The sequence below is a fragment of the Saimiri boliviensis genome, chromosome 21 (genome assembly GCF_048565385.1).
Source record: "Saimiri boliviensis isolate mSaiBol1 chromosome 21, mSaiBol1.pri, whole genome shotgun sequence".
Lineage (NCBI taxonomy): Eukaryota > Metazoa > Chordata > Mammalia > Primates > Cebidae > Saimiri > Saimiri boliviensis.
The window spans coordinates 11,104,318-11,112,275 of record NC_133469.1 but is presented as its reverse complement, the minus strand read 5'-3'; positions in this window follow the sequence as shown (position 1 = coordinate 11,112,275).

Here is a 7,958-nt window from a genome sequence, read left to right as displayed (position 1 = left end):
GCATGGTGGCACGTGCCTGTAATCCCAGCTACTCAGGAGGCTGAGGCAGGAGAATTGCCTGAACCCAGGAGGCGGAGGTTGCGGTGAGCCGAGATCGCGCCATTGCACTCCAGCCTGGGTAACAAGAGCGAAACTCCGTCTCAAAAAAAAAAAAAAAAAAAAACGTAACTGCTCCATAAAATTGTCTTACTTCTTCATTTTCCATCTCCCTCACTGAAATGTGAGCACCAAAAAGGGCAGAATTCTGTGGTGTTCACCTGCTCTAGGGCCTAAAGCTTCTGTGGCTTTAATGAACCATCCATATGTGAATGATTCCTAAATTCATTTTCTCTTTTTTTCTCATTTTCTTTTCATCCTCATCAAGTCTGTTAACTGAGTAAATGACTTCCTAAATTCCTATCCAACCCTTACCATTGAGCTCCAGACCTGTATTTCCAAGTACTCAGCTGTATTTTTTTTTTTTTTTTTTTTTTTTTTTTTTTTTTAGATGCAGTCTTGCTCTGTCACCAGGCTGGAGTGCAATGGCGCAATCTTGGCTCACTGCAACTCTGCCTCCCAAGTTCAAGCGATTCTCCTGCCTCAGTTTAATTTTTGTATTTTTAGTAGAGACGAGGTGTTGGCCAGGATGGTCTCAATTTCTTGACCTCATGATCTGCCCACCTTGGCCTCACAAAGTGCTGGGATTACAGGTGTGAGCCACGGTGTTCGGCCATACTTAGCTATCTTTTTTTTTTTTTTTTTTTTTTTTTGAGACGGAGTTTCGCTCTTGTTACCCAGGCTGGAGTGCAATGGCGCGATCTCGGCTCACCGCAACCTCCGCCTCCTGGGTTCAGGCAATTCTCCTGCCTCAGCCTCCTGAGTAGCTGGGATTACAGGCACGCGCCACCACGCCCAGCTAATTTTTTGTATTTTTAGTAGAGACGGGGTTTCACCATGTTGACCAGGATGGTCTCGATCTCTTGACCTCGTGATCCACCCGCCTCGGCCTCCCAAAGTGCTGGGATTACAGGCTTGAGCCACCGCGCCCGGCTTAGCTATCTTAATGATACTACAAACTCAGTAAATCCAAAACAGAATTTGACCTTTCTGCATGCCCCACCTCCAGCCCTGTGGTAACTGACACCACTATTCATCCAGCAATAAAGCCTAAAAACCTAAGAGGATTCTTGGACTCTGCTGCTTCCTTTCCTTCCTTAGCTAATCCTTCACCAAGCTGGGTTGATTGTACTTCTTCATCTCTTCCTCCTTTCCTTTTTTTTTGTTTTTTTGTTTTTTTTTGTTTGTTTGTTTTTTGAGACTGAGTCTAGCTCTGTTGCCAGGCTGGAGTGCAGTGGTGTGATCTCGGCTCACTGCAACCTCCTCCCGGGTTCAAGTGATTCTCCTGCCTCAGCCTCCCTAGTAGCTGGGATTATAGGCACACACCACCATGCCCAGCTAATTTTTTATTTTAGTAGAGACGGGGTTTCACCACGTTGGCCAGGATGGTCTCTATCTCTTAATCTTGTGATCTGCCCACTTGGCCTCCCAAAGTGCTGGGATTACAGGTGTGAGCCACCGCGCCCGGCGCCCCCCCACTTTTTTTTTTTTTTTTTTTTGAGACAGAGTCACTCTGTCACCCAAGCTAGAGTACAGTGGCACAATCTCCACTCACTGCAATCTGTGCTGCCCAGGTTCAAGTGATTCTCCCGCTTCAGCCTCCTGAGTAGCTGAGATTACAGGCACCCACCACCACACCCAGCTAATTTTTGTATTTATAGTAGAGACGGGACTTCGCTATCTTGGCCAGGCTGGTCTTGACTCCATTCCTTGTGATCCACCTGCCTCGGCCTCCCAAAGTGCTGGGATTACAGACATGAGCCATCACGACTGGCCCTCTTTTCCACCTTTCTTAGGCCACTTACGTTGTCCAAGCTAGATTACCTACACCGTTAAGTCTTATCTAGTTCACTGCATTAGCCTGGCTGGTTTCTCACTTGATGTTCACTCCAGGACCCCTGCCTCCAATACATTCTATATGTAATAGCAGGGAGAATACATTTCAAAGTATAAACCTGATGAAGCCTGGCACAGTATCTCACACCTAAAATCCTAGCACTTGGGGAGGCTAAGGCAGGAGGATTACTTGAACCCAGGAGATCGGGACTAGCCTGGACACATGGCCAGACTCCCTCTCTACAGAATTTTAAAAGTAGCCAGGCATGGTGGTGTGTACCTGTGGGCCCAGCTGCTCCAGAGGCTGAGGTGGGAGGATCACTTGAACACAGGTCAAGGCTGCAGTGAACCATGGTTGCGCCACTGCACTCCAGCCTGGACAACAGAGCAAGACCCTGTCTCACGGAAAGAAAAAAAAAGGCTGAATTTTAAAATTTTTCATAGAGGTGGGGGGTCTCACTTTCTTGCCCAGGCTGGTAAACTCCTGGGCTCAAGGGATCCTCCCATCCCAGCCTCCTAAAGTGCTGGGATTACAAGTGTGAGCCACTGCACCTGCGCGAGATGCAAAAGCGAGGTTTTTAAAAGGTTGAAATATAAACAGAAAACACTCAGAAGACGTGTTAGTTGAATTAGGGCTCACAAAACAAAGTAAGATTTCTGTTTAAAGATGTTACCTTAGGTAACAGTGAAAGTCAGTTGGAAGTGTCTAAGTAGCAGCCTTTTTTTTTTTTTTTTTTTTTTTGAGACGGAGTTTCGCTCTTGTTACCCAGGCTCGAGTGCAATGGCGCGATCTCAGCTCACCGCAACCTCCATCTCCTGGGCTCAGGCAATTCTCCTGCCTCAGCCTCCTGAGTAGCTGGGATTACAGGCACGTGCCACCATGCCCAGCTAATTTTTTGCACTTTTAGTAGAGACGGGGTTTCACCATGTTGACCAGGATGGTCTCGATCTCTCGACCTCGTGATCCACCCGCCTCGGCCTCCCAAAGTGCTGGGATTACAGGCTTGAGCCACCGCGCCTGGCTAGTAGCAGCCTTTAAACATCAAGAATGAAAACTCTGGAGAGCCTGTGGACTCAGAAGGTAAGTCTTGCAGATGTGCAAGAGGTGTCCAAGAAGAGGAAAAGTGAATCAACTTTTTTTTTTTTTTTTTTTTTTTAGATGGAGTCTCACTCTGTCACCCAGGCTGGAGTGCAGTGTTGCGATCCGGCTCACAGTGATCTCCACCTCCCAGGTTCAAGCGATTCTCCTGCCTCAGCTCCTGAGTAGCTGAGATTACTGGCGCCCACCACCTCGTCTGCTAATTTTTTCTTCTTTTTTTAGTAGGGACAGGGTTTCACCATGTTGGCCAGGCTGTTTTCAAACTCTTGACCTCAAGTGATCCACCCACCTCAGTCTCCCAAATGGATCAAATCTTGAAGAAACCTCCACCACTTCTTTTCCAGGAGTGACGGGAGATGGGTCAGGAAAAGGCAACTAAGGGGCTGGGCATGTTGGCTCATACTTGTAATCCCATCACTTTGGGAGGCCAAGGTGAGCTGAACACTTCAGCTCAGGAGTTCAAGACCAGCCTGGGCAACACAGCAAGACCCTGTCTCTGCCCACCCCGCCCCACCCCCAAAAAAAATAGCTGGGCATGGTGGTTCATGGCTATAGTCCCAGGTACCTGGGAGGCTGCTGAGGATTGCTTGAGCCCAGGAGGTTGAGGCTGCTGTGAGCCGTGATCATGCCATGCCACGGCACTCCTGAGTGACACAGCAAGATCCTGTCTCAAAAAAAAAAAAAAAAAATTCGACTAAGAACAGTCGAAGGGGGAATCAGTACAGTTTAGTTTTCAAAGCAGACAGGAGAGAAATTGTCAAAAATGCTAAATACTTCAATCAGCCAGGAGGGATGAAAGAGTATAGGAAAAAGAAAAAAAAACTATTTGGATCAAAAGTCAAAATGACATAAAGATGTACATAGGGCAGTTTTGCTCCCAGTACTGCTCTTGTCTATTCCATTCCCTGCATGCTCCCCCACGCCTTTAATGAGACAAATACATATTATGGAATAAAGACATTTGTATTTGTCTGTTAGAGAAGGTTATTGGTGATTAGTAATCGTGTGATTTGGAACAAGGGAAAGAGCAGAAATTGCACCTCAGTGCTAAACAATAAAGTGGGGAGGGGAACGATTTCTTGAGCACAGGAGTCCCAAACAGTGAACTAAGGAGCCAGCGTCTCTTCGTTGCACCTGGGATTATCAGTCACGTTTTACAGTTGAGAAGACTCATGTGCTGAAAGATAAGTAACTTCCACAAGTAACACAGCTAATAAGTGGTAGTGCCAGGAATGGTTGATGAAGAGGCAGACAGAAAATGAGGACTCCATGTTAAGGATTTACCAGGGCAAGTGAAGATGTTTCTGTAGTGAAAGGGACCTACGCATTTAAATAAATAAATAAATAAATAAATAAATAAACCAGAGGAGCTGAGTGCAGTGACTCATGTCTGTAATCCCATCCATTCGGGAGGCCGAGGTGGGAGGATCACTTGTGGCCAGAACTTTGAGACCAAGTGGGCAACATAGCAAGACCCCGCCTCTATGTTAATAAATAAAAGTAAGCAAAGGGGATGGCATGAGCCTGTAGTTCTAGCTACTGGGGAAGCTGAAGTGGGAGGATTGCTTGTGCACTGGAGTTCAAGGCAGCAGTGAGCTATGATCATGCCACTGTGTTCTAGCCTGGGTGACAGAATGAGACCCTGTTTCTTTTTCTTTTCTTTTTTCTTTGAGACTGAGCCTTGCACTGTCACCCGGACTGGAGTGCAGTGGTGCAATCTTGGCTCACTGCAACCTCTGCCTCCCAGGTTCCAGTGATTCTCCTGCCTTAGCCTCCCGAATAGCTGGGATTACAAGCACCTGCCACTACCCCTGGCTAATTTTTTGTATTTTTAGTAGAGACGGGATTTCACCATGTTGGCCAGGTTGGTCTTGAATGCCTGGCCTCATGATCCACCTGCCTAGGCCTCCCAAAGTACTGGGATTACAGGCATGAGCCATCACGCCCAGCCTGAGATTTCTAAAAAATTGTTTCTAAAAAAATTGCAAAAACAGCCTGAGATAAGGTCTTGAAAAACAAAAATATCAGAGGAGAAGGAGACAGAACTGGAGTGATTAAAGATTCAAGACAAAATTATTGAGCAAGATCTTTTCCTGGATGAATGAGGAAGAAGACTCGGGTAGAAAGTTATTTTGAGGAGGACAAGTAACAGCAAAGTGAAACAGGGAGAACAAAGGGCTAGAAGACTGAGATAATTGGGTTTAGGGCGTGGGTGTGCATGCTCTGGTTTCTGCTCAGATTGGATAAATCTTTGACCTTTTACAAGGGACATGGGTGGAAAGGCAGAAAAGTAAGCACAGCAATGACAGGCTGGGGAGCACTTTGCAAACAAAGAGTGGGGAGTTTCATGGAGCAAATTCTTCATCTTTCCAGACTGGTGACTGCCCTCACCCCCAAAACCAGTCCTCTGCAGTTCAAGAGAGGAGGTGGAAGACGACTTCGTTGATGACCCCAGGTGATGGGCTTCTCTGATGGCCTGAATATTCTGAAATTGGCCCTGCAGTCAATTCTGACAGCTCACTCTGGAGTTCAGGTGGAGACACGAACAGGCCAAGGAATGAGACTGAGGAGGTGTGGAGGAAGAGGAAGTACGGTGTCGGAATCTAACTTGGCTATTGTGGGCGTTGTTTCTCTTACTGGGCTAGGCTCCTTTGGGGCAGCATTTTCTGATCCAGCAAACATTTACCGAGCACCTATGCTATGCCAGATCTGGGACTCAGTACCAGGAATGCAGACATGATCTCTGCCCCCACCAAGTTTGCCATCAATGAGCAAGGCAAGCAACACTGAATTCCGGTAAGAGTTTTGAAAGAGAAGCCGGGAGGTCACTCAGCATCTAAGAAAGCCCAGAGGTGGGGAGGGAGAACACTATCATGGGTGCTTCATAGGTTTTTGAGTGAATCTGTGAATAAATGAACGCAGGGATGGGAAGGTGACTGGAAAATAAGTTATTCTCTAAGATCTTGAAGCCTTGAGATCAAATCATGTGCTTGTTTTTTGTTTGTTTGTTTTTTTGAGACAGTCACACTGTTGTCTAGGCTGGAGTGCAGTGTGCAACCTCCACCTCCTGGGTTCAAGTGATTCTCCTGTCTCAGCTTCCTGAGTAGCTGGCACTACTCAGGAAGGCACCTGCCACAACACCTGGCTAATTTTTGTATTTTGATTAGAAACAGGGTTTTACCATGTTGGCCAGGCTGGTCTGGAACTCTGGATCTCAAGTGATCCACCTGCCTCAGCCTCCCAAAGTGCTGGGATTACAGGTGTGAGCCACTGCACCTGGCCCTTAATCATGTATTTTTAATATTCTAGAAATATTATGGTTATTGGAAAAAGGAAATCAACTCTCAGCAAATAAACTGGGAGTTAAAATTGGAATTCCCCCCAAGTCTCATTTTACTAAGGCACTCAGAAACAGGTAATTTCAAAGCAGCTTAGTATTGGGTTTAAGCAATCTTCCCCAGCTTGACCTTCCAAATGCTGGGATTATAGGCCTGAGCCGCCGCACCTGGCTTGAGTGTCTTTAGATTCATGTAAAAGGCAGAGAGCTACGAGTTAAGTGCAGATGGAGAAGATGCAGACACTCGGTTCTGTTTTAGTTTTGAGACAGGGTCTCACTCTGTTGCCTCAGCTGTAGTCGCATGATCATGGCTTACTGCAGCCTCAACATCCTGGGCTCAAGTGATTCTCCCACCTCAGCCCCCCAAGTAGCTGGGACTACACGCATACCACCACACCCAGCTAATTTTTATATTTTTTGGAGAGACAGTGTTTCATCATGTTGCTCAAGCTGGTCTCCAACTCCTGGACTCAAGCAATCTGCCCAGCTCAGCCTCCAAAGTGCTGGGATTACAGGCATGTGTCACTGTGCCCAACTGAGATAGCTGGCTCTTAGCTCCAAATGTACCCCTTCCTGTGTGATCACCCCACTGGCACTCTAGCCTGAGCAACATAGCAAGCCTCTGTTTAAAAAAAAAAAAAAAAAAAAAAAAGCCAGGCATGGCTCACGCCTGTAATCCCAGCACTTTGGGAGGCCAAGGCAGGTGGATCACGAGATCAGGAGTTCGAGATCAGCCTGGCCAACATGGTGAAACCCCGTCTCTACTAAAAATACAAAAATTAGCTGGATGTGGTGGCGTGCGCCTGTAATCTTAGCTACTCGGGAGGCTGAGGCAGGAGAATCGCTTGAACCTGGGAGGTGGAGATTGCAGTGAGCTGAACTCATGGGCCTAGCCTGGGTGACAGACAGAGATTCCATCTCAAAAAACATACAAACATAAAAACCCCCAGAAAGCACAGGCAGTTTGAGTGTCTCTATTTCTGTTTATTTATTTACTTACTTATTTTGAGAAAGAGTCTCACTGTGTCACCCACACTGGAGTCAGTGGATAGCTCACTGTAGCCTTGACCTCCCAGGCTCAAGCAATCCTGCTTCCTCAGCCTCCTGAATAGTTGGGACTAGAGCCACCTGCCACCACACCTAGCTAATTTTTAAATGTTTTTTGTAGAGTTAGGGTCTGGATATGTTACCCACACGGGTCCCCAACTGGCCTAAAGTGATCCTCCAACCTCAGCCTTCCTAAATGCTGGGATTACAGGTGTGAGCCACTGAGCCCTGCACATGGCTTTGCTTTGTCATCTGTAAAATGGGGACCATGATAATGGTTAGCGTATATTGAGCACTAGCGTTAATTGAACTATTTAGGATTGTTACACGAGTTAAATAAGATCACCTGTAAATACAGCCCTGAGGACAGTGCCTGATACCTTGTAAGACTTTCATACACGTTATGGTTTTCATTATTATTAATAGAGGAGAGAATGGGACCATCAAGGATCATTTTCCAGACTGGGTCGTAAATAGGAGGTAGTGAGGAAAGAGGTGTTCCGGGTAGGATGGGGGTCGGGGAAATGCCTTCTCCAATCCTTG